General features: G+C 34.9%; 1 long non-coding RNA gene across 1 annotated transcript in view; it reads right to left on the bottom strand.

The window, feature by feature from the left end:
* Positions 1-4,844: 4,844 nt before the first annotated feature.
* The window catches only part of LOC149773123 (uncharacterized), a 31,791-nt gene continuing 10,055 nt past the window's right edge, over positions 4,845-26,580 (bottom strand). Inside the window, exons 2-3 of the long non-coding RNA XR_016417466.1 lie at positions 26,059-26,141; positions 4,845-7,542 (exon numbers count right to left, since the gene is read on the bottom strand). This is a non-coding gene — a long non-coding RNA (uncharacterized LOC149773123). The remainder of the gene's footprint in view (positions 7,543-26,058; positions 26,142-26,580) is intronic.

Below are 26,580 nucleotides of genomic sequence, written 5' to 3'. Positions count from 1 at the left end.
TGCGTGCGTGTGTGTGTGTGTGTGTGTGTGTGTGTGTGTGAGAGAGAGAGAGAGAGAGAGAGAGAGAGAGAGACTAGAAAATGTTATATGCTTCTAAATTATTTTTGAACGGGTTGCGATGATGAGAAGACATTTCTCTCTTCATCCAGGGTCTTTCTGTAATTTCTAGTCCTCGGAGAGGTCATCAATCAAATATGTGTTTGATACTGGATGAGTCTGAGTGAGTTTAATTTTCATGGCACAATGCAGTGCTGAGTAATGGTCAATATTAATGACAGTAGTAATAATCCAAGTAATTCTCCAATACCTCGTTACTATAGACATTTATTAGGGATCATTACGTGGAAATAGCTTTTAAATAAGATTTACGTTTCACATTTGTGATTGTGCAGGCGAAAGCATCTGCTTAAACGTTGAGTTTCAATGAACTACAAGTCTGCAGTTGTGACTTTTTCTCAAAAGTAATTTTGAAATTTTTGTCTCATTTTAGCGGATCCACAAGAAAAGAAGGCTATAAGTGATGATATATTTTTCAGATTAATTCACGAATTATGTTGTCTCTTTAAATTGCAACGACTGTTAAATAGCTTTTGCTCTGTCATCTACTGTCATCTACTTCATAGTTATCTACCTCTCAGTTATTCTTCCTATTGTAATTAAAATGAAAATTCCAATTAAGACATGGCCTAATTAGAATAACTTTCAAATCTATTGAGCACGCGGGATAATACTTTTATCTCATGAAATATATGATCCCTGTTAACAGACAATATACATAGGTGCTAACATCTCTCTCTCTCTCTTTCTCTCTCTCTCTCTAAGTATTAGTAGGTTATTGCAAATCAAATGTCTAATATTCTGCTGCTAACTTATCATTTTAATCTAATTTACGACCCCATCAGACACAAACGCTAAATGAAATTTCACCTACGCAAGAAAAGATCAATCAGAGGGGTCAACCAGTTTCAGCTAGCCTCAATCACCCGTTCTGAACATCCGACTTTTTTCAAATACGAGTCGAATAACTTTCGAGAATGCATTGGTTTCAGTAACCCGAAATGATTGCTTACGTTTTGTTAATGATGACACGTCAGCTGATCATTGATGCATTATGAAGTTATTACAAAGAAAGGTCAAACAATTACGTCCATTCCTTAAATCCAAGATGACTTTTTCTAGCATGCGATAGAAGTGAAAGAGTCACCCTGACCATTTCGGTTTTCATCGTCATGCAATAACCAATACCGCCTCTCCCCCTCCCCCCGCCGGCCGTCCCCCTCCTGGATTGAATAAAAACATGAGGCTAAGCGGAGATGTAAATTCGCATATGTCTATTTGCGCACTAGATAGCGCTGTAAGCTTAGAGAAAAGTATATAAAAAAATGTACCAGAAACAAAATTCATCACCTTTACTGTTTGCTTTATACATATATAACAGTCATCCTTTACAAAGAATATTTTGAGAAAAATGCATTTTTTGGGTCCCATGTCATAGTTTTCCCCATTGCTTATTTGTCCCTGGATAATGTCTGATCGGGCGAAAGTAGGTTTTAGCGAATCCATTCCACGACTGTTGGATTCCGTTCTAAATCTTGCCAAATCATATTTTCTTTTCATGCCCAGTTATCAGTATCAAAATTAATTCAAATGTGCATTCCAAAATAGATATGCTTATTTACAAAACCTGGAAACACAAAATAACTTGAAGACGAGTAGAAATACGAATATTATCATTTATTTTGATCATGGGGTTGATTCCCATTGAAAATGGTTGAAATAAAATTGTATGTCAGTCTCTAGCAGAAAATGAAAATTCTAAAATAAACAGATCTAATTTATTTTAGAACATTTATGACAGAATATGTTAGCTGCTATTTGGGTATTTTTGCCCATCTAATTGATTTGTGATTTATGTTTAAGTACCTTTCTGCTTAAACTTGGATCCATATACCGTATGTGTGCACTGAAAAACCATTTAGTGTAAATCTGGGTAAATTTCTAATCATAATTCTCACAATATTTCCTGTTTTATACAACAACAAAATAACGATAAGAAAAATATCCCTTAAAAAGTACCGAAAAAGAGTATTGAATATACAAAGTTGCCCTTTTTAGTTTTACAGTGGACAAACTGGATGATGAACATGGAAACTGAAAAGTGAAAAAGAACAGAAAATTGAACTTGGCAGGATTTCACGAGCAACAAATAAAATGAAATAATTGCTCTTTTAAGCTTTCCACATATAGAAAAGCATAAACAACAACTGTCATAATCGATTGCAGTTTTAGACATGTAGGAATAGGAGTGGGAATAGGATGGCATGAATCACAGGTGAAAAGGCTATCAGTATTCGGAAAAAGACGAACCGTCAATGGCTGAAGGTAAGATTCTATCTATATTCCGGGAAGAGGGATCAATAAAAATAAGAATTAACAATATCTAGGAATTTGTACAGGAGATTCATATTTTATCAAATACAATTTAAACCGCATGATAATACAAATCTATTTGACAAGGGTCCTTGAAGCGTGTTATTTAATGTGCAGTCTTATTGCATCGCAACACATGAAAATCATATTGTGCAGAAGCTATTAAGAACTGTGTCTTGCTCAGGAACACACTAATGTAGCCGACCAAGGATGATCTCCTAGAAGGATTCGAACTCGTATCTTTCGGATTGCTTGTCCAGCATGATAACCAACGTGATATCAGAATCTTTTAGATCCAGTTAGTAATGGATATCATGACAGTTCTCAGTGATAGTAACATTAAAATGGTACTATCCTTGGTCTTCGCTTGGTTCTCGCATATTTAAATACATACATAAATAAATATTAAGACATTTACAGAAATTCAAATTCCAGTATTCACAGGTTACCTAATATTCTAACATTATTGGAACTCGTGATTATTATTTCATAAATTAAATCATTACTAGACCATTCATATTTTGAAGATAATTTGCAAACAGAAAACAATAATTATTTAAAACGTTTTTCACGTGATCAACTATGGCACAATGCAGATAACAAACATGTAAAAAGAGAAAAAAAATCTCTTAGTATGTTGATTTTGCTCTCCACATGTACCAAGGGTACAATTATGATCTTACCAAGGGTACAATTATGCTGTTACCAAGGGTACAATTATGCTGTTACCAAGGGTACAATTATGATGTTACCAAGGGTACAATTATGATGCTACAAAGGATACAATTATGCTGTTACCAAGGGTACAATTATGCTATAGCCAAGCATAAAATTATGCCAGTACTTGCTGCTTTCCTCATGAATTGCATATGCTTATAGAACTCTTTACCCTTCTTTATTTGTCTATATTACTGAAAATTTAAGAACTTAAAGAAATAAAATTTCGCATTTAACTCTATCTTTGTTGAAAAGTAGCTTAGAATGGGCATGTGCCCTTTTAATACTTTTGACAACGTATTGGAATTCAAACGAACCACCTGCCATTTAAACATTAACGCTGACAAAAAAGATACAAGGAAATTAGCCCCTTTAGTAAACAAGAGCCACCTCAATGTCTAAAGAACTTAAAACATAATATAATAAAGCAGATCTTCGTCTACACACGATCATGAATAAATATAAGCTTTTGGATTAGAAAGGGATTTAAATATGCCCACAAAATATGAACTATTCGTGCGACAGTTTCTGTGTGTACACATAAAGCGCCTTGGAGTTGGTAAAAACTCTATCGATGAGCAGGTATTTCTGTGTTAACATCATACATTTCAGCGGCATGACACAATGGGAAAAAGTCAGCTTGATAACATACGAGTTAAAAGTTCTCTGGCAAGTCATAATAACTCCATGTATAAGCTGGTCTCATGTGTAATTTACGCATAACACGGTAACAACAAAATAAAAAAAAAACAAAACTATATTGACAATCTTATGTTACGTGTTTAGGCTCGAATAAACAGTAACACAAGAAAGAGTGAAAACAACAAGCTTTGAAAACTACAATAATTTATTTCCCTGGAACAAATTCAGCAAAAATGAAAAAATATGAACTTACGGGTTTTAAGAATCAAATCCAAAAATAATCCAAGAATAATCCACGAATAAAATTTTAGAAGTCCTAATCATAAAATGTTTTAAGGATTTCAAGTTCGAGTCCCTATGAAGAATACAAGATGGAAGACGATGACGTATGCTGTAGCCTGTAGTGTTGAAGCCTTCAGTTCCTTGTAGAAACAAGAAATATCACTCCGGTGTTGGAAATCTGAATAATTTTTTTACAAGAGCTGTCATTGTTCAAGAATTTCACACGAGCACACGTATTTTCCAGGAAAAAGGAATTAATCCTTTTGAATCCAAGTAATTTGAAATAAATCCAAGCGGCACAACATTCACTATCCAGTGTAATAGCCCAACTGAGAGTATTTCTTAAAAAAAAAGGTTATATCGTATTCTAAAACGCAAAAGGGGGGTCACGTGATCATGTTCCAGAACCTCGTCGAAATTATTTATTATAAAAATAGAAGTTATTTACCTGGTTGTTACTAATTTTGAATCAAGGTCAGGATCTAGGTCAACACCTAGTGTTTACTAAAACGAACAGTCAAGGTCAAACTATTTTCTGGAAAAAGTATCATCTCCAGTGAATAAATTTACAGTACAATAGCATGTAATGAAAACTATAAAAATAAAATAAAACCAAAAAACAAACAATCAATTAAATTAAATAAATATATACTAAATCAGATATAATTGAATCAAATATACATAACAACAAATAAGTGCTTCTCATTTATTAAAGAAGCTTATTTATTTTTATACTAGTTTGTTTTCACCGTTACATTGTACAATGGCATATGTTTTATTTAAGTACCATTTCTTTTAAAAAATATCTTAAAAGGCATGAATATATATTCTGAGAGTTTTCAAGAATAGGAGATACAATAAAATAGTTTTTAAAATGTATTTTTTCTTTCTTCACATTTAGAGTATTCCCATTTTTAGAACTCTAAAAAAATGTCGAAAAAAGAAATAGTGGTTCTCTGCACCAGAATAAACAACAGTTGTGGTATTAACCGTCGAAATAGTGTAATTTTACAACCGGTACGCACGATCAACACACTTTTGGAGTTATCCCTCTAGACCAATTCGCACGTTGTACTGTGCCATTATTTATGATGTGTCAAAAAATTGAGTCTTTTTGTGTATGTTAATTGTTTTCACAGTATAACTGGTGCAGTGATTGTTTATTTGGGACATAAATATCATCGGGTCTGATTGATCAAGTATGTAAGAGCAAAAGACAAGTTGAAAGTATTTGAATTTCTCTAATCATTTATTTACCGAGGCGAAAATGGTCGTACTATATTAAATTTGACTATGGTCCGGTAGTGTTATTATGTTTACCACTTAGACTAACATATAGTATTAATAAAACGAAGACAAATGTAAGTCATAAAATTAAAAGTAAAAAACAACAACAACCACAACACATTGCGTGACTTGATAATGAACAAAATACTGAGAATGAAAATGGAGTTCGATTTTATATTTACTCCTTTCAAGATTTTTTTCTCAAGCTTTTTATACAAAGTCAGGAGCACATCGTACAATCGTGACTCATCATCTTTGGCTTAGAAATGTATTGACATTATGGACAAATGTTCCTTTCATCTTGATTTAACACAAAGAACCTTTCTCATTCCGGTTGACTGCTTCAACATAGCGCTTTCCAACGGAATTTTATTAAAATGCGTAATCCAGTTCAGGCAATATTAGTGGGTATGCGTAATCCATTGCTGCTTTCCACACCATTCGATTCAATTGCCCTAAATCTGGAATATGTCTCAAAAGAAAATGACGATCAATTTTAAGAAGTATTGCTTTTACTAAAATGCAAGTGTTTGCGAGATGAGAAAGGTAAAGAACTATATTAAGAGGTAATAAAACTCCCAACTCGAGTTTGAGATTGACTTGTCACTATGAGCCAGTCAAAAGTGAAATTACTAAAGTTCTTTTATGTCACTGTGAGCCAATCAAAAGTAAAGTTACTAAAGTTCTGTCACTGCCTGAAACAAAATCCCAAGCTTAAACTCAAGCTCAGAAGTTCTATGATTTTCAGGCTAAGATGTTTGTATGAAGCTTCATTGAATTAATATCATGAGAAATCAGGAATATCACATCATCAAATTTTCAACAATTAATAGAGTTTTACAAAAGAATTCCCTCGAAGATGGAATAAAGTTATGCAATGGTGCGAGGCGGAAAATTTAATAAATGTTTGAGGAATGAAAGTATGAGTGGAAACATAAAAGAGAATTTCTTAACATTCGACTGTTCCTGCAGATGAAATGGCCCTTTTACGATTATATTGTGCTATGGCTCACGTACAATTATGGATTATCAGTAATTAGAAAATTATCACTAGAAATATCGTAAAGTAAAAATTAATTTTCTTAAATTTGAATGCCATTGTGTTTTGTCTGTAATGAATAAACCAGACACAAATGGTTTTAGTTCGAAGATAAAGGAAATCTATAAAATTAGGAGTCAATCCTCCTGTTTTGCCAGATGGCGGCGTCCAATTCAAAAGATGTCTCCTTGTGATTTTACTATAAGCACAAAAACGATGTAGAACAAGACACTGAAGTAGCAGTTATTATAACTCATATTGTTTGATTTTTCTATCGTTTCTTTTTTTCTTCTTTTTTTTGTGAACGGCTTTGATTATATTTCAAACCTTTGGACCGATTATTGCAACTGGCTGTCACATAAAACCATTGCCAAAACGCCCGGCCTGGTCGTGACGTAGATTGTGAGACTGGAGTTCTGAGAAAGGATTATTATTATTATTATTATTATTGTAAGAGGGATAGAAGCCAGTAAGTTAGAATAAAGAGGACTTGCTAAGATGAAGTGAGTTGAATTTCAAAAAATAGATTAAAGCAAAACATGCTGATAACCGAATGATTTAATCAGCGATCCCCAGTACTTAATTGTTATATGCACTGATTAAAATGAGAAAGGTTTAGAATGATGAACGATGGCTGCTAATTCACAATACATATTTAGAAACAGCACGTCATGCCATGCCAGTTTAGAGAGAGTGTAAGAGGTGTAGGTCACAAATTCAAGTTTGGAGTTTATTTTGAAGTTACTATACATTACATCATTATTACAATATTGAATTAGAAAGTATCGCCATAACCCAAGCGAAATGCTGACCAAATATATTAAGACGGTATAAAAGAATATTTAATATATTGCATAATCACGTTATATATGTCAGCAGACGGAGTACATATAAATAAATATATTTTATTTTATGCTAGACAATAAATTACTGAATTTAATAGTAGAAAAAATTGTGATAATTCATTGGAGTGAATCAATCAATTACTGAGTTTTCTAACAGAAATAATTTTGATAACTGACTGGAATGAATTCAATTATTATTTTTGCACTGATGGAACTCATTTTCGGTCAAACATTCTTACCTCCCCTTTCATTTTTAACTGCTTTTTTCTCATCATCGTGTTACTTTGCTGTCTCTGGCGTCTGCAACCAAAATTAAAATGGAAAAACTGAGTACTGATGAAATTGCAGTAGAACTATTACTGTCAGATGTAACAAGTGATGATGAAAATCTATAAAAAAAAATTGTTTTAAAAATTATCCAGGCGAAACATTTCTTTCAATGTGACAGATTTAAGAATGTGACTTCTGCAGATGTTGATGCATTCCTCAAAGAATAGGCAAATACCAACAAGAAAAAATAAATAAACACCAAAGTGACTTGAAATTGTTAACGGCGTTTCTTCAGAGTGCAGAGGAAAAAAGATTCCAAGACTTTATTCACCCATCAGAGATAAACCAATGCATTGTCCATTTAATCTCAAGTCAGGATAAAAAGGAAGCAATGACTTAAACTATCTTCAATAAGAGGCATGATTTCATCAATTGATTGATATCTACACACTAAGTCATATGGTGTTTTCGACATTCAATTCAACATGTGTAAAATCTGTTCTGAAAATTAAGCTATTCTAAGTCAGCAGACTGGGTACGGAGAAACAAATCTATTATACGCCAGTAGACTGGGTACGGAGAAACAAATATATTATACGCCAGCAGACGGGGTACGGAGAAACAAATCTATTATACGTCAGCAGACTGGGTACATATAAATAAATCTATTATATGTCAGCAGACTGGGTACATAGAACTCAATATATTAAACTTGTACAAAGAGGGTAAAAGTATAACCAAACAAAAAACAATACAATTTCATGAAAATAATGATCTTTATGGGGCGGCGTTTGTTATGATGCTATTTGTTACTGAGTGGTGTGAAGGTGACTTTCCAGTGAACAAGAATATATTCGGTTGGAAACTTTTAAAGTATAATGAAAAATACAATTAAAGTCAGATAAATCCATCATATCGTACATGATTAAAAGTTGATTCCTCTTGACTTAAGACAAATTTGCTCAATTGAGAAGATAATTGGGCATGGAGAAAACACTGCCCTTCAGCCTCATTATCATCTTATAGAAACCGCATATGCCAGAAAGCATTGGCCCCTGTTGTAAATGTTGTTTAACCAACCAGGATGCTCCAGTATCCTTTAACCAGACTCAGCTTTATTTCCTCGCATATCCAAAAATATTGATTCAGATTAACGAATACGCGAGAATCGGTTTACTTACTTTGGTCTAAATACATGGACAAGTGGAAATGAGTAAAGTCTTTCTGGCTTATCGACTATACCAATATGTTTTCACAAGGAACTGCACCGTATAATCTAAACGGGTGTTGATATCTAAATTGTCGCTAGCCTTTTTTAGGACATGAGCTTGAAAACTTATTTTTGATGCCATTTTCATTGGTAGCTGGCATCCTTGCTTTATGAAATTCCCGTAGAGTACCGTTAATAACAGGAGGCAATACAACTCTCAGCCTTGTTTATTAAGGCTAAATTTGGGCTCAGTTGTCAATTGCGTGTAAAAGTACACTATTGGAAGCTACATAGTATAACTATTGCCTCATGCAATACCTAATTAGTTCTAGATTATCAAGAAATGAATCCGATTGATCGAGGGAGACCCTTATCATGTTTACAAATCATTTACTGGATCCCACTGATAACTGCTTCTAGACAGAATATGTGACATAAATACTACTCATGATTATGGGATGATATGAATTTGAGAATGCATATTTTGAATGTTATCTATGTTCTTATATTGCAATGGAAACTCTCTGATTTTAGTCTGGAAAATAAACTGCATCTTAATTATTGAGACCTCCAAGCTTGTCACGCCAGTTGTGGCACTAGGGGGTTTCGTATGATACTGACTGGTTGCTCCCGGGCGCCACACTAAAGAGCGCCTTCGTGAGCTTTGTTTCTGCAGCTGAAATTTTCGTAGTATTTCACCGTATTCTTAGTCCAGCGGGGGCAATTCTTCACAAAACATATATGGGGGCGGGGGCAAATGACATAAGATCTTGCCTGTCTCAAAACAGGGGCACCACTAAAGAACATTGCCCACGGGCGCCTCGACCTCTCGCACCCCAAACCCCCATTGTGTCAGGCTACAAGTGGTGGAAGTATGAAAAATCAAGGGTCTAACAATCGCAGACATGTACATTTATATTTACGTGGTTGTCGGAAATTATTTACTACTCATGACATTTGACAGTGCATTTGCACCTATTTGACTACTGACGTAATTGCATCGTCGATAATCCGCTCCTGTCCTTGATCACCCGTGTCCGATTGTGCAATATATATATATATATATATATACACACATAAACCTGACTAAACAATCACTGCCAGACGAGTAATTTTTCTCGCCATTATGACCCAGAGTGACCTTTCGTGCTGTTTCAATGGGCCAGTCTAAGGTTATCCTCCAAGCACAGTCACTTATCGATCGATAAAACGGCCGCTCTCACTTTCATAGATGTGTAAGAGATTGGTACACTCTATTATTCATTGCGCATTTTAAGTGTACTTATGATCAAGGAGCGTAGCGAATTGTTGCCCTTGACTTCCGATGATGACCTAGTTGTGGCCCTTTAGAAACTGAGGTGTCCTTAATCCGCCCCTCTTATAATCAGAACACTATTAAAAACAAAATATGGGTATTTCAAGATTGTACTGTGAAAATGCCAACAGGCTAACAACTCGACTTACAAAATAATTTGTCATCGGCCGAGTATATTACTAATCACAAAAAATGTTTATAAGACGCCGAAGCCGTATATACCCGAGTGGAATGATCGCACAGTTGTAAACCGAGTAGATATAGACCAAAATTCACATAATCGTCAGACAAATTAGGATGTCGACTGATAGCTCGAAAGAAGCAAATAAAACAAATAATATCGATCCTGATCTGAAAGCTTATCATGCCGTATTAGACCTCGGTCCACGCTGTTCATAGTCGGGGATATGATAGACACAAAAGGAAACACCACTAAAAGTGTGATACTTTTGATCTTTATTACAGGATATAGTTGGATCATTAGAAGTTATTCCATATAAAATGTAAAATGTGGATCGCTTCGGTCACCGTTTGAATGTAACACAGGTGTTTATCTCTGATGACCCTACCAGTACATCGGAAAGGAGAGATCTAAATTCAGTATGCTGTAACCCAATGTTCCAGAAGGCCAAGGCCAAATGTGTTCATAGCAGGACTTTTATTAACGACTGTTTATTGCAGAACTGGCGTACGCATGATATCACACCTAATTGCTTCCTCGTTGATGAGTATTAGACACTTATGAAGAAAAGCAGAAAACAGCTGGATGGCACCTGCATGTTGTAGGACTGTAAAAGATGAATGAAAACACCACGCTTTTCCTTAAGTAGACACTGACATAAATCTCATCCTACCTAGATCTGTCAAGATGATATCCATACACGATCCCCCATCAAAGAAATATCAGGAAGACAAGAACTATTGAAAGTGACAGTAATTCGAAGTACGATGCCAGTTCGACTCCAAGATATTTACACAACGCTCTTGATTTTGTTCGAGAAGTCAAAAGATATTTGTCACGGAGACAACTCAAAGAAAAATTTATATGGTTTGTTCAACAATATTCTATCCACTGAATGACGGCAGTAAAACCCTACAACATCAGTATTTTGCATGCCGTATAATTGTAAACTTGCCAGTTTACTAAATCAATTATGAAAATAGTTCGTCAGTAAATGCCAGAAAAGTGAAACATAATTAAGAAAAGAAAGGAAAAAAAAACAGTCTGACAATTGTATCACCCCTCTCCTATTACACATTATCATTGTAATAGTCGTCATCACCAACATCACAACCACTACTACAACACTCACCGCCATCATCACCTACTTCTGCTTCTTTAAAATCCGACATTATAGTTTGAGAATTCTGTCCAGTGATGATTGTTTCACGCGTGTGTTCTCAGACCGTCATATATTTTTCTGGGATCAGACCAATGTAATTTCCTTTAGACAAACTAGCGTCATGATTTTTGTGAAACCATTATTAAGATCAGACTCAGAGTGGAGTGATGAATAAAATTCGTACGGAAAAAAACAGTGCTGCTTTAAAAAAAAAGGTATTAAGATTATTGTGACTACAACGATGAGGACGACGATGATAATGAGTATGATTTTGAAATACCTTGAAAACATCAAGAAGATCTTAACGACACATCGACAATCTTGCACAATGCGAATTTTGCGGTAATCGGCTAATTTTGATTTATTCAACAAGATTAACTTTGATTTCTTTCAAAGAAAACATTTCGCAGGCTATGGAAGATTTTTAATTAAAAGGAAACTTTATTCCTAATAAAGGACCTGAAATCTAGCTAATTGAATAACTGCATGACACGGTGATTTAAGTGTATTAGCCTGCCAGACTGTCGAGACAATTAGTTAGATAATACATTAAGATAACAACCGCGGGGCCCCGGGTGGCTGAATGGTCTAAAGCGCTCGCCTTTACCGATCACTGCCATCTCACATCTGTTCGCGTAAGTCCTAGTCTTGGGCTCGGACAGTGTAGGTGTGTGAGAAAACTTGCCTGTAGTTTCCCGTGGTCGGTTGTTCTGGATTTTCTCAGGATCTTCCTTCACCAGTTAAACTGGCCGCCATATATAGTTTGCCTATCTTGTACTGAGATGTGGCGTTAAAACCCACAAACAACAACAAGAAGATAACAACTTACATTAAATCCAACATTATTTGGTATACTGACGTGTCCATATAGAGGCATAAACCGTAAATTGCACAAGATTATGGGTGGTCAAACATAGGGTTTTGCTTAGGATATGAGCGCAGATAGTGTCATTGATGATAGTGTCATTGCTAACCATAACGCGTATTAAAATTTAGCTTTTGGAAAAAAAGAGGAATATTTCAAAAACATTTTCTGGAAATTAAGCAAAAAAGATCGTCATCATTTTTCACGTTGTTGCATTTAGTATAGGCAGTTGAATGCACGACTGTTCTTTTATGCATGCCCATTGTACTTATCTGTTTCGTAGAGTATGAACTTTAAGATTATGTACGCATCAAATGCCTTTGACTACCGTTAGCGACAAATAGCGCTTATATACACGATGATGGTGTGGGGTTCTTTGCGTAGTACTTTGAATGGCAACTGTTGACCCGGGTAAAAGGAGACATACAGAAAACTAAAAGACCTTTCCTACAGGCAAAGTGTGTGATGATAATTACTTTGGCCATATCAAGCGCTGGTAAATTTGTATATTTACAACTTAAGAAAAAACAAATAACAGATATTCTCACTTAGAAGTATATACTTCATTATAAGTAGAGTCGAACTGCAAAATGCATAGACCCAGACCTGCCGTCGCATAATGCGCCTGCAGAAATGAATATGTGCAGTTTGTTACGAGTAATCAGTAGGACAAACAATAAATACACTTATCTGCAGGTTCGTTATGTTATGGCACATCCTGATCTCTGTTGTTTGAGTTTGGCTCGACTCATACGCGAGTACAGACGGTAACACCCTTGAAAAAGTTAGCTTAAGTGAAATGTACTATTTATTTAAATTTGCAAGACTACACTATTTTTTATTCGACATTGGCAAGTGTATTCTTCCTTTTTTATTTATTTATTTCGGGTTTGTTTAAGTACCCTAATTCTCCATGCCAGTTGCTTCGATGTCTGGCGCCTCAGCTTCACAAGTCTGTCAAGATGTAGTTCCTTTTCGGATCTTCTTGTTATCACGTGCTTCTCATTTGAAGATAAAATAGTGTCATCAAACATGTTGTTCCGTCTGATACAACGGGGCTCACTAATAGGGTATTGCAAAGGCCGGCCCTAGAGGTAGGAAACATATTCCGGCCATAAAGGTGGGCAACATATTCCGGCCTCAGAGGTGGGCAACATATTGAAGGGGCGTGGACGGCACGCCGAGTGCAAAGTTGGGGATGGAGTGACGCCAATTTCGGGGAGAGAGAGTGGCACACCTGTTACGGGGGTGGGTGGATGCCGAATTCTAAGTTTGCACTGGGTGCCATCAGTTTTTCGAAAGCATAGACCATAGTGAGAGAGAGAGAGAGAGAGAGAGAGAGAGCAGTCTAAATTATTTGTCATTAATTAAACATTTCATGGATGACTCTTGTATACTCCAGCCTATAATATTTTCATGGTTTTGTTCATTTTCTATTGTCAAACATGATTCAATACTCTTTTGTTTCACTATATTAGCATCTGATTCCCATACCATGTGAGTTATGCGGTGATAATGGACCACACGGGAACGAATATATTTGCAAATTGCAGTGGTAATCATTTGCGTTTTATGCTTGTCCTGTTCTGAGATGTACGAATATGGGATCAAACTGTCATTTCACTCCCTAAAGAGTTCCCAAAAAAAGAATAAAAAAGAATAACGAAAAGAAAAATGAACCCAGACTCTGTTGACACTGAATTCAGTAAAATATCAATGCGGAATGGAAAACTTGGTGAAAAAGATTTATGATACTGTTAGTCCATGGGCCGAAAAATTGTGAAAAAACAATAACAGAAATACAACAAATTTAATTAAAATCATTTTTTCATTATGTTCAAATGATACAGTATATGCAGAGAAAAGGGTAATTGAAACGAAAAGGAAGGAACGAGTTAGACTTAGACATACCACGCATTGTATACATTTTTATTAAGAGAAAACGAGGATTGTACAGAGAGAGAGAGAGAGAGAGAGGGTGATCTTCCTAATACAAGGCTAATCATTATTAAATACTATTTGATGCCATACACCATATTACATATTTTTGAATGGACGGTGAAGGTACAATTATATTTACTAAAGTAAACGTAAAATATAATTGCACACTTGAATACACGCAGCCTTTACCTTAAGAAACTCAACTATATGTTAATGTATACAACACTCGAGGACCACCCATAATCAGTGATATGAAGTGCACGAGTGAGCTAATAACTTTCATTCGAAATATATTATCAATCTCTGTCGTACAAATAAACATATTAATGTTTTATCCAAGAATATGAGAGAATTTTATATTATTTGTTTGGTAAAGTATCTTAAACGAAAGCCAAAATTAGAGGAATTGATAATATCTTGTAAATTAACTTAATAGAAAGTCAAAATTAGAGGAATTGATAATATCTTGTAAATTAACTTAATAGAAAGTTAAAATTAGTCTCCGTAGTAGTCGAATATAACGTACATGTATATGATAACAATTATATACTATCATACTTTTACTGCTGGGAATAAAATATATTTACAGTAAATACGATTGATTTTGCCCCCTAGGAGCTTTATCTCTATCTTTCTGTGTGTCTCTTTCGGTTCAACGTTATTTTAAATATTTATTTTCTGCCTGGGTCTTTACCACGCAAGGCCCGATACAAATGGCTGTTTAAGCCAAGTAGGAAGTAGGATGTAGCAATCATGTCATATGAGAGAAAATGACACTAATTATATCTGCTTAAAAATGTATGTAGACATCGTCAATACATGACTTATAAGAAATTTTTAAGAAATAGAATGAAAAATATAAAGAAAATAATTAGTCATAGTATAGACAAGCAGTAATATATTACATAACTAAACTTCACAGCTACAACAGGGAAATGTGAGTTGCTTTCCTTTGGCGCTACGCCACGTGCATCTGACAATATATCGGACGGTACACACACCGTCATAATATAAACGTACAGTCATATTAGGTGAGACCAACCAGTCTTTTTTAATGCAGGGGATCATCGAAATCGTTTGTTTGAGATAAAATATATGATTCTGAACTGTGCGAAAACTTTTATTTTTAGCCCATTTGAACGCTTTAGGGATCAACGGACCACTTTGTCAGAGACCAACATCACACGTTTCCATGCAAAATCAGACTGTACCTGTACTTGAAATGGTTTTGTTCCAATAAACGGTCAAATTTTACATTTTAAGAATGAGACGGGAGCAGCATGATGTGTTATTTCACTATCAACACTGATGGTCATTGGACTAATCGGTGACAGATTATTAGAAAATTTAAAGCAGGGATTTGATATGGCGATGTATGTAAGAACGTTGTTACTTTAGATTGTCGAAACTAAGACGACTGATGTCCAGGTTGTTTTATACATTTATTGTATTACTTATCCCTGATATGCAGATTTATGAAGTGATGATGATAGATGTAAATGATGTAAGCCACTGATAAACCAACGAACTCAAAATGCTCAAGAATAGAACAAGCACGAAAAACCTTTTACCGCACTGAGATCAATGATTCTAGTATGATCAGTGATATACTAATCGAAATAACAACAGTTTTGATATATCAAATCATATATTTCTAAAGTCATACAAAATTACAATTTCCATTTTAAAAATATGTTAGTTGCCGTAAAGGTTCTCTTTAATTTTATAATGTTATTCTATGTTGTGTCTCAGGATGACGTATTAGCCAGAAGCTGATGAACCTGCAGCTATTTCTCTTTATCAGGAAATAAAGCCAGTCTTACCTACCTACCTACCTACCTACTTAACCTACCTACCTACCTACTACCTGCCTGCCTGCCGGCCTACCTACCTACCTACCTACATACATACAACCAAGTACGCACGTGCACACACATGCATGCATATGTACATACATCAAGACATATATAGTCGCATAAATGTATATGTTTGTCATGTAGTAAGAAATACACAAAATGTTACCATTTTGTATAAATTCCCCATTTCATATCATGTCTTTACTATTTCAGTCCTTGTATATTATTTCAGTCCTTGTCTTTACTATTTCAGTCCTTGTATTTACTATTGCAATCCATGTCTTTACTAATTGTATCCATGTCTTTACTATTTTAGTCCTTGTCTTTACTATTTCAGTCCTTATCTTCAGTATTTCAATCCATGTATTTACTATTTCAGTCCATGTCTTTACTATTTTAATCCATAAATGTCTTTACTATTTCAATCCATGTCTTTACTATTTTAATTCGTGTATTTACTGTTTCAATCCATGTCTTTACTGTTTCAATAAATGTCTTTACTGTTTCAATAAATGTCTTTACTATTTCAATAAATGTCTTTACTATTTCAATCCATGTCTTTACTATTTTAATCCATGTCTTTACTATTTCAATCCATGTATTTACTATTTCAATATGTCTTTACTATTTCAATCCATGTATTTACTATTTCAATCTATGTCTTTACTATTTCAGTCCATGTCTTTACTATTTTAATCCATAAATGTCTTTACTATTTCAATAAATGTCTTTACTATTTTAATCCATGTCTTTACTATTTCAATCAATGCCTTTACTCTTTCAGTACATCTCTTCGTTATTTCAGTCCTTGTCTTTACTATTTCAATCAATACCTTTCATAAACTCCAGAAAAGGGCAGCCCGAATAACACTGATACTTCCTGTTATGACTCCCCGAATGTTTTGTTTTCGCGTCTGCAATGGCTACCCATACAAAAACGTGTTCTTCATTTTAAAGGAATCATGACATATTAGTCTTTAAACAATCTTTCTCCAGATTATGTCTCTAACCTAAATGAACTAAGACCATCAAATAATGAGCGTAATATCCGATCGACGACTAACAACGACCTCCAGATTTGGTGGTCGAAAACCAACCATTACAAAAGCTTATTTACTGTATCAGCACCGAATTCCTTACCAATGAGTATACGTAATTCAACTTCCCTTGCTTCTTTCAAAATGTCATTAAAGGAGTTCTTTCTTGACTAGCTTGAATGACATATGAAAGCCTCTGAACAGAAAACTGTATCAGTCTGTCCGTGAATAAAATATCCAGAGCTTATTCGATATATGTAATGCGTACGACTAAGGTTACGCTGAAATGTATGTACCTGTGTATACTGAAATGTATGTACCTGTGTATACTAAAAGGTATGTACCTGTGTATAGTGAAATGTATTTACCTGTGTAAACTGAAATGTATGTACCTGTGTATACTGAAATGTATGTACCTGTGTATAGAATATTGTTCATATATGTATATGTTTCCCAGTATATTCCCACATATTCATTCATGTTAAATATATACGAATGAGTGCGCGACGATTATGTATATGATCTTGTTTTTTATTGTTATTGTTTTGTTATTTAACATAGCCAATTACAAAATATTGAGGACCACATGGCAGATAGGTCAGCCATCACCAAATGTGTTAACCTCGTTAAAGAAATTTGTTTATTATTATCACTACTACTAACACTATTATTATTATTATTATTATTATTATTATTATTACCTTTACTATTTCAGTCCGTGATTTTACTATTTCAAAGTTATTGGTAATCATGTAACAATATATACCAGATGAGGGAATGTTACGTAGTCGCCCACAAATTAGAATACCTCGGGGGACCAAGAAGTCTAAAGCGCTTCCTCTTACGATGACCTCAATTTCACCTTTGTTCGCGTGGGTTTGTGTCTCGTGCTCGGCCATCGTGGGTATGTGGGGAATCTTGCCAGTAGCTTCCCCTGGGTCGGTGGTTCTTAAAGGACCATGTAGAACATTTCGTGTTTGACCTATCAGGATGCTTGGAGTTAGTGTAAAGTCGTGCATGTTACAAGCTGGACGGGCTGGACGGGCTGAATAGGTGGGGAAACCGGTCAATGTATCTGGGATAAAAAGTTCATATCCTGTTTCCTTCAGTTCTTCGTCTTGGACTATTATTCAGAGTTCTCGATATTGGAAAGGACCGCATCCACCACGAATAAACGGTATACTTCTTAAACAGGAAATATTTTTGATTAAATATCAAACCAGAAACCAGAGCGTAAAATATCTCAAACAAATCTCATAGCCATGCAGTTAAGTGATCTGATCCATGGCGCCCTTGACGTATCTTGTTTGGCACGCTAAATGAAATGCAGTTCAATACAATTCTCTTGCAATGCCATTTTGCACTGATCAGTCTTGGTCCAATATCAACCTTGATATTGATTTACCCTCTGGTTTCGCCTTAGGAGAATATACGCATACTTATCTGGTTTCTTCAACAACTGATTTGAGTTCAGATAAATATTATTCTTGGGTCTTTTTGGAAACTTTGACAGATTTATAGATGAATATGAAACTAAAATTTAAATGCTTCTTATTTTCTTTTATCAACTGAAAATACGCCAATTTATACAATATTGCAATATTATATAGTTTGTATTCAAAAGTATTAAAAATTAAATAACTGAAACGTAATATATTTTATTTTTGTTCGAAAGAGCTTCTGTTTATTCTGAATTCAGTGCAAGTATGGAGATCAGTCCGGATGGTGATGAAACAGTGTACGAGGGGTCATGCATGTCATCATCCGAAAACAAATATGTTCCTCAAATTATATCAGTTGATATTACAAACATTATTACGAGTTGTCTGGCAGTCAAGATTTCATTTCACAGTTCATTCCTGTCATAGTGCAGGCAACGCAACCTATGTTCGAAATATTGTTCATGAAGCTATGGAAAGTACATTAAGTCACAGATACACGAGCTCTACTGAATTGCTTTCCAGCCCCTCGAGAAAGAACTTGATGAATTTTTTCTAAAATTGCAGGAATACAGGGTGGGTGGGATGATGTTGATAGTTTCACACTCCGGTGATATGAACTTGAATAGCGTTCACGACGGTATTGTTTATATTTGTTAAATGTACAGCCTGACCTTAAGAAAATGACGCTGAAAATATTGTTCTTCGTGTTTTCGAGATAACATGCACGTAGACGTCGAGGCCTGAAGACACTGACCATGCTCACATTGCTCACAAAGTACATAAAGGGAGGCCTAGCGGAAGATTCAGTTCCATGCATGGAGAGATTGAAGGTTATTCGTGCAAAGAAAACTCTAAAGAATGACCCTCACAAGCTAATTTTGGAAGATGATCGGACCAAGTACCATTTCAACCTGGTGAAAATACGCAGGAATTTGAAGAAGGCCAAATAATATTAATTTTACTGGACCTTTGATGGAAAGATCTACGTGCAACATACGGAAGGCAGTCCTAGAGAGCAAGTCATTACTTTGAAAGAAATCTCAGATGCCACTACCTTAGGAGATTTCGATGAAAAGATTGCAGAAATATATGCTGCAGGAGGAGACGAGTTTGCACAGAGAAAAGCTGAAACAGAAACGTATACAATGCAAACACTGATCCTGTACCTAGAATTAACTACAATTTAAAACCTAATTCAGTGCATTACCAATATAGTCTCCCTTGGAAGTTCTCTGTTGTTACCATTTTTGTTTTCGGTTTAACACCACTTTTTTCAACGCATGATAGGTTATACATGGCAGCCAGGTATAACTGGTGGAAGAAGAACCCTGGAAAACCCCGGTAAGAACCCCCGACCCATCGGAAACTACTGATTAGCTTTCTCACATACCATCATTGGCCGAGCCCAAGACTTGAATCCACGCAGAGTTGAGATGACAGTGACTGGAAATTTTCTCATCTTATACTGACTCGCGTATAACCGTCTAATTCTGCTACTTTATAAATTGCTTGTCTCTACCTTAAGCTCCGCTACCCCAACCCTTATACGTATAATGCTTAAATCAGCGATGTTTTCACAATATTTTTTACTTGCTTTCTATCTGTCATTTTGCTTTCTTCATAATTTATGTTTCCAATTCAACTTTCTCTAGTCCAATCTTCACAATAAAACCCGTTGCAGGTTCGCTAAGACCAATATCAAATCTTAGACACACTAATTATCGGATGCCAGGATTCAGGAACCGTTCTTGCTTGTCACATCCCTTTGATCTATTTTTTCTTTTGCCTAATGATTAGTATCATTATTTTCCATAGGATAAGCAACGGACTTTTTTCCTTAAACGAGCCGGATGCCTGCATAGGAGGAAACCTTTAAGCTTTAACGATGTTTTATTTGCATATCTTCTGCTGGTATAGGTCTAAAGTCGCCATAGATAACGACAGTTAGACTCTGGTAATGTGATTATAAATATTCACATAGGGTAGACAATCTTAAGCTCCCAAAGAATACCACTAGAAATGTCATTTATAAGTTGTGTTTATAACCATTTCTTAGTCCATTGGTATTATCAGTAGTCATGTTTGTAATGTAGAATTTGCTCTCTGTTATGCTCTCATGTGATGTAGAACTAAATCCAGGTCCGGTGACACAGCTGGTTGCATGATGATGATGATGATAATCATCATCATCATCATCACCATCATCATCGTCGTCGTCGTCGTTGCACTAATGTAGCAGCTTTTTTCAAGCAGATAATAAAATGTCGTTCGTACATTTCAATATACATGAGGCTTCATATAAACCCACTTTGATAATTTTTATATAATTCAAGAAGTGAAACCCATCTTGATAATGGTACACAAGATGATGATCTCATCATTGAAGGATTTCATCAACCAGTCAGAAACGATAGATCAAATCTTGGTGGCAGTGTTATGGTTTATGTAAGCAACAAGTTTATGTTTTAGAACACGGCTGGAACTCTTAGACAAATCATTAGAAGTTGTATGGACGGAAGATTTTGCACAGCGTTATAGTTATTTGATGTTTGTAATTTATAGACAATCATCTGCAGCAACGAGTTTCTGGGATTCCTGAAAAAAAAACATCGAACGTGCCCTCAGTCTGTCTAAAGCAGCATTCTACTCGAAGATCTAAATGAGGACATACTCAAAGCTAATTAGGAAAAGCTCAGGGATTTAATAACAGTAAGCTGTTTAGCAATCTGATTAAAATCATATCTCCGCTGACCTATGTGAAGATCTGACGACGATCACTTACAGGTCATGGTCTGGTGACCTTTGAATTAGCCAATGGAAATTCAGCTTTCAAAAATCTGAAAGTGAATCAAATCGTTCGGTATACATTCATGTTCCTCATCCACACTGATCAGTCTCCAAACGCGAAGATACAAGTCTTGATCTGATTGGCTGATAAATCTAGCGATTATGGCAATAACATTGGTCGCCAGAACATGACCCCTAAAGGGTCGCTGTCAGGTCTTCATGTATAACAGTGAAGATTTGATTTTAATCTGATTTGCAGTTAAGATAATATAAAAAGCCTGTTATACGAGATCACTGATATCTCATCTACTTTACTTGACCCAATCATACTACCTACTACAGTTGACGCGTGGTGCTTGTAATTCCTGTTGAACTATCAACATGTGATCAACGAGCTACATTTCTGAGTATAAAGATGTAACTGACTTTTGTACCGGCTGAAAAAATAAGTCTAGTTCTGTCAGGGCCGAATCAGGTCAAGTGTTTGGTGGTGGTGGTGGGTGTTTTAAAAATTTCAAATGGGCTCTGAGTTTCCTCAAAAGGGCACTAAAGCAAAAGCCCATATGTGTATTTACTCAACGTGCGTATAATACACAATAAACATGTGCAAGAATAAAATGATGCTCAAATTTCAAGTGACAAATTACTATACGTGTGTGTGTGTGTACGCAGTAGAGTACTAAAAGGGGGGGGGGGTCTTTGCTTCATGCTTCAGAGGTATTTCGGTGCCAGAATCCCTTTGGGCCCTCATCTTCACCCCAGGCAACTATTACTCTGTCTAATGGGGGCGGGGACGGATACCGGCCCTAGCTATATAGCAAAGCAGATTTTAACAAATTAAACGAGGTTATCTTAAATACAAACTAGGAAAGTGTAATTCAAAGTTGTTATAAAATTAATAAAGCAGCAATTACCTCCTTGTTACTTTGTTAAAAGATGGTTGCATTTTGGTGTGCTAGTAAACTGGAGAGAACCACAGTAAAGCGAGAATGCAAAAAAAAAAAAAAAAAAAAAAAAAAAATCGCCAATAAAGAATAATTCCCGCCTATCGTTACAATTTAGAATTCAAAATATGATAACACTGAAAACGGGAATACTGACATCATTAGACATTTTATTGTTTTCAAAATTACCACCACAGAGGTACAGAAGAGACGATGGAACTATAGCAACAGAATTTACCGACTTGGAAAAAGTAGAATGCTTAAACACTGTTTTGAGTACAAGCTCCAAATTTGAGGATACCATTGTTTAAGTACCTCAAATCTATTACAAGTTGAGGATACCATTGTTTAAGTACCTCAAATCTATTACAAGTTGAGGATACCATTGTTTAAGTACCTCAGATCTATTACAAGTTGAGGATACCATTGTTTAAGTACCTCAAATCTATTACAAGTTGAGGATACCATTGTTTAAGTACCTCAAATCTATTACAAGTTGAGGATACCATTGTTTAAGTACCTCAAATCTATTACAAGACGAATTAAGAATTATCAGAAATAACGATTATAAAACTAGATATTCCAGATATAATAAAAGCTATACTCAGTCATAAGGCGTGTGGACTTGTTAAGTCATCGAATGTTGAAAGGCACCTTCACAGCCATTGCTAAACCTCTTGGCATCTGATACAACAAATCATTGAGAGAGAGAGAGAGGGGGAGGGAGGCAGGGAGGGAAATGTTTCTAGATATTAGATAGAAGTTATTATTATATAATGCCAGCTTACAAACAAGGGAATCCCAGCGATTCGTCAAAATACCGACTTATTCCTTTGTTAAGCTGTGTAGGGAAAATTACGGATAATCCCCTTTACAAGTGTTAGTCTGTTTTCTACCTTAGAACTCCACCATATTTCAGTTAATAAATATGCACCATAATACATGCAATGCCTTGAACTATTGCAGGGATGTGTTAATAGTATTTTGTGACGTTTCAAAGTCTTTTGATCGTGTCTGGCTTAAAGGTTTGCTCTTCAAATTGCCAACATACGGAATATATTTGCACGTGATTAGTTGGTTAATCAACAATCTTTCTGGCCGAACCCAGAAAGTATTTGTTAATACGTCTGAATCAACAAAGAACAAACATGTGCTTGCTAAAGATTATCCCCCCCCCCAATTTTCCCGGAGATGTTCTATGTCCATTATTATTCCTTGCAACCTGTTAAGTGCCACAAGACTTTCGTTGTTGATGACAGTTTATAAGATTTCTCCTCATCTAATACAAACTACATCGAATATGTGCTTATCTTGGATCTTAAAACTATTGACCAATGGTCCAAAAATGGTTATTATATTTTACCCCTTCACAAAACGAAGTTCTGTTATTTGCAACAAATTAGATCCAGTTTTTCCCAAGTTTTGAGTTTCAAAATGACTTATATTATGTTGAGCATCATAAACACGTTGGTCGGACATTCACTAACTTTGGTCGCTTTTCGAAGCATATTGATAAAGTCTGCTTATATGCATCCAAAGCTCTGAATGTTTTGAGGCCTATTAAATACAATCTACGTAGCAAGCTGTGTGGATGAGCTATAAAATGACCTAAACACCCGCTTCTTTGAAATATTCGAGACTTATATTAATGATACTAAAAGATTTATATAATCGTTCAAGACAAACTACCGTTTGACATGATCTTCCTCCAACACCTGCCACGGAATCCTTTTATAGTTCTCCCCTTCTCCATTCTGCCCTCCTCTTTTCTCTTCTTTAAATTAGTTGCCTTACATCATATCGCATTAACTTTTCTTAACTTGCTTCCGTTCTTGTTTATGCTTTGAGAAAAAAAGATTTACGTTTAAATCAAGTCACTGAATGTCTATGGTTCCAATGGTATCTTGGACATCCTCTGGCATTTTCAGCAAAGTAGTTTTAAATTTATACATTGTATTTTATTCTAGTGCGTTGGCTCTGTCACACTTATCGTAAAAGTGACGTGTAGGTTCAGAACATAAACTAAAGGAATGTTTTGTCTGCTGTTTTTGACGAGATGAAGTTAAATGTGTCTTTACTAGCTACACATATTTACAATCCAAAAGTGCTGTTTGTTTTCCCTAAAATCTAAACTTGCTTAGAGTCGAAAAAGGTCTACATGATTTAACAGTAAACACGTTTAAATCCTAAACATTTTATAATCTTAAACATTTTATAATCCTAAACACGTTTAAATCATAACCACGTTTAAATCCTAAACACGTTTAAATCCTAACCACGTTTAAATCCTAAACACGTTTAAATCCTAAACATTTTATAATCCTAAACACGTTTAAATCATAACCACGTTTAAATCCTAAACACGTTTAAATCCTAACCACGTTTAAATCCTAGACATTTTATAATCCTAAACACGTTTAAATCCTAACCACGTTTAAATCCTAAACATTTTTTAATCCTAAACACGTTTAAATCATAACCAAGTTTAACTCCTAAACATATTTAAATCCTAACCACGTTTAAATCCTAAACATTTTATAATCCTAAACACGTTTAAATATTAAACACGTTTAAATCCTAAACGCGTTTAAATCCTAAACACGTTTAAATCCTAAACATTTTATAATCCTAAAAACGTTTAAATCATAACCACGTTTAAATCATAACCACGTTTAAATCCTAAATATTTTATAATCCTAAATACGTTTAAATCCTAAACAAGTTTAAATCATAACCACGTTTAAATCCTAAACATTTTATGATCCTAAATATTTTATATCCTAACCACGTTTAAAATCTTGGACATTTTAAAATCCTAAACACGTTTAAATCTTAAACACGTTTAAATCCTAAACACGTTTAAAATCCTAAAGACGTTGAAATCCTAAACAAGTAATATTTTCAAAATATAAATAGCGGGAAAAGTTAGGATTATTATGTTTGTCTCCAAACTCATTGTATATTCAGATAGCATAAATAGCGTCAGAATACACTGCATCAGACATGTGAAACTTCTTGGCTCATTTAAAAGCAAGCTGTAACACGTGGATGGATTTTAATTACTGCAGAAAACACGTGTGTACTTTGGTTCAATCATGTTTAATTGCCGTGGAAAGCATTTATTCAAGGAAAATTGTAACAGATGGAAACAAGATGTTTTATGGTGAGTTTCGGAAACAATATTTGTTTTTGTTTATCATATAGTCTAGACTCAGAAATAAAATGGTAGTAATTTTCGATGGATACGAAAGGGAACAGGCATTAAGTTCGTCACAGACAGATTCATACATTAAGAATAGTACATTTATATCCCAGTCTTGCTAATAAAACAGAAGCTCTATTATGGCCTCAGACAAGGTAAGATGGTGATAAACACAGAGCGTTTTGCTACACTGTTTCGAAACCTAGGTATGTATTCTTGGTGGTAGACCTAACTCATTCTATGAATTCACATGTGTTTGCCCAATTCAGCTGTGGCATCAGTGTTGCCGAGACGCGATATAGCAAAGATGTATATAATGAATATTTAAACGTTGTCTGCAAATTCAGGATGACTAACAAAAACATTAAAATGCCGTGCAAAGACCGATGTATTAAAATATTTATCTGTGTTCAATGACACGTGATCAATATCGAATCATATAAGTCATACGAGAGAGAGAGAGAGAGAGAGAGTACATCTGAATTTACAGTATGTATATATATATATATATATATATATATATATATATATATATATATATATATATATATATATATATATAATACTGCTTAAAACGTAAACAGAGCCATGTTTGAAATCTAACCGTTCAGTGCTGTTTTCATCTTTCATTGTGACATCCTTCGCCTCTCCATCAGTCCGTCATTCTTTCCGTAAGTATCATTTCCCCTAAACCGAGAAGTGGAAATTTATTAAATTTGCTACAATGACATTTTACATGTATTGGACCAAAAATTATACATACAGACGTAGCAGGAGACGCGACGCGTAATGTATGCAACGTACTTTGGTTTACGTCCATTGGTGCACGGTCCTGTAGTGTGTGTGTGTGTGTGAATTAAATAATGTTTTCCTGTCCTTATCTGAAGCTTGAAATTAACATTTTGTGACTAATTCTAGTTAACTAGGCATATGTACCAAGAGACAAAAAATCTCTCTGAATCAACCTATAAAAAAGGATAATGTCACTTTTACTGCGCATTCGTTCTCAAACGTGTCCGTTATTGTAACCCAAAATCTAGACAAATTAGTTTTGGTATATTTTTTATAAATTATCTACGATTATTTTTTATGCAAAAAAGTTATCTTGCACTTTTGAGTTTTAAAT

Source organism: Sinohyriopsis cumingii, unplaced genomic scaffold, assembly GCF_028554795.1.
Source record: "Sinohyriopsis cumingii isolate HCF-2022 unplaced genomic scaffold, ASM2855479v2 utg000881l, whole genome shotgun sequence".
Lineage (NCBI taxonomy): Eukaryota > Metazoa > Mollusca > Bivalvia > Unionida > Unionidae > Sinohyriopsis > Sinohyriopsis cumingii.
The sequence above is the reverse complement of the archived record's forward strand: the minus strand, read 5'-3'. Positions and strand labels throughout refer to the sequence as shown.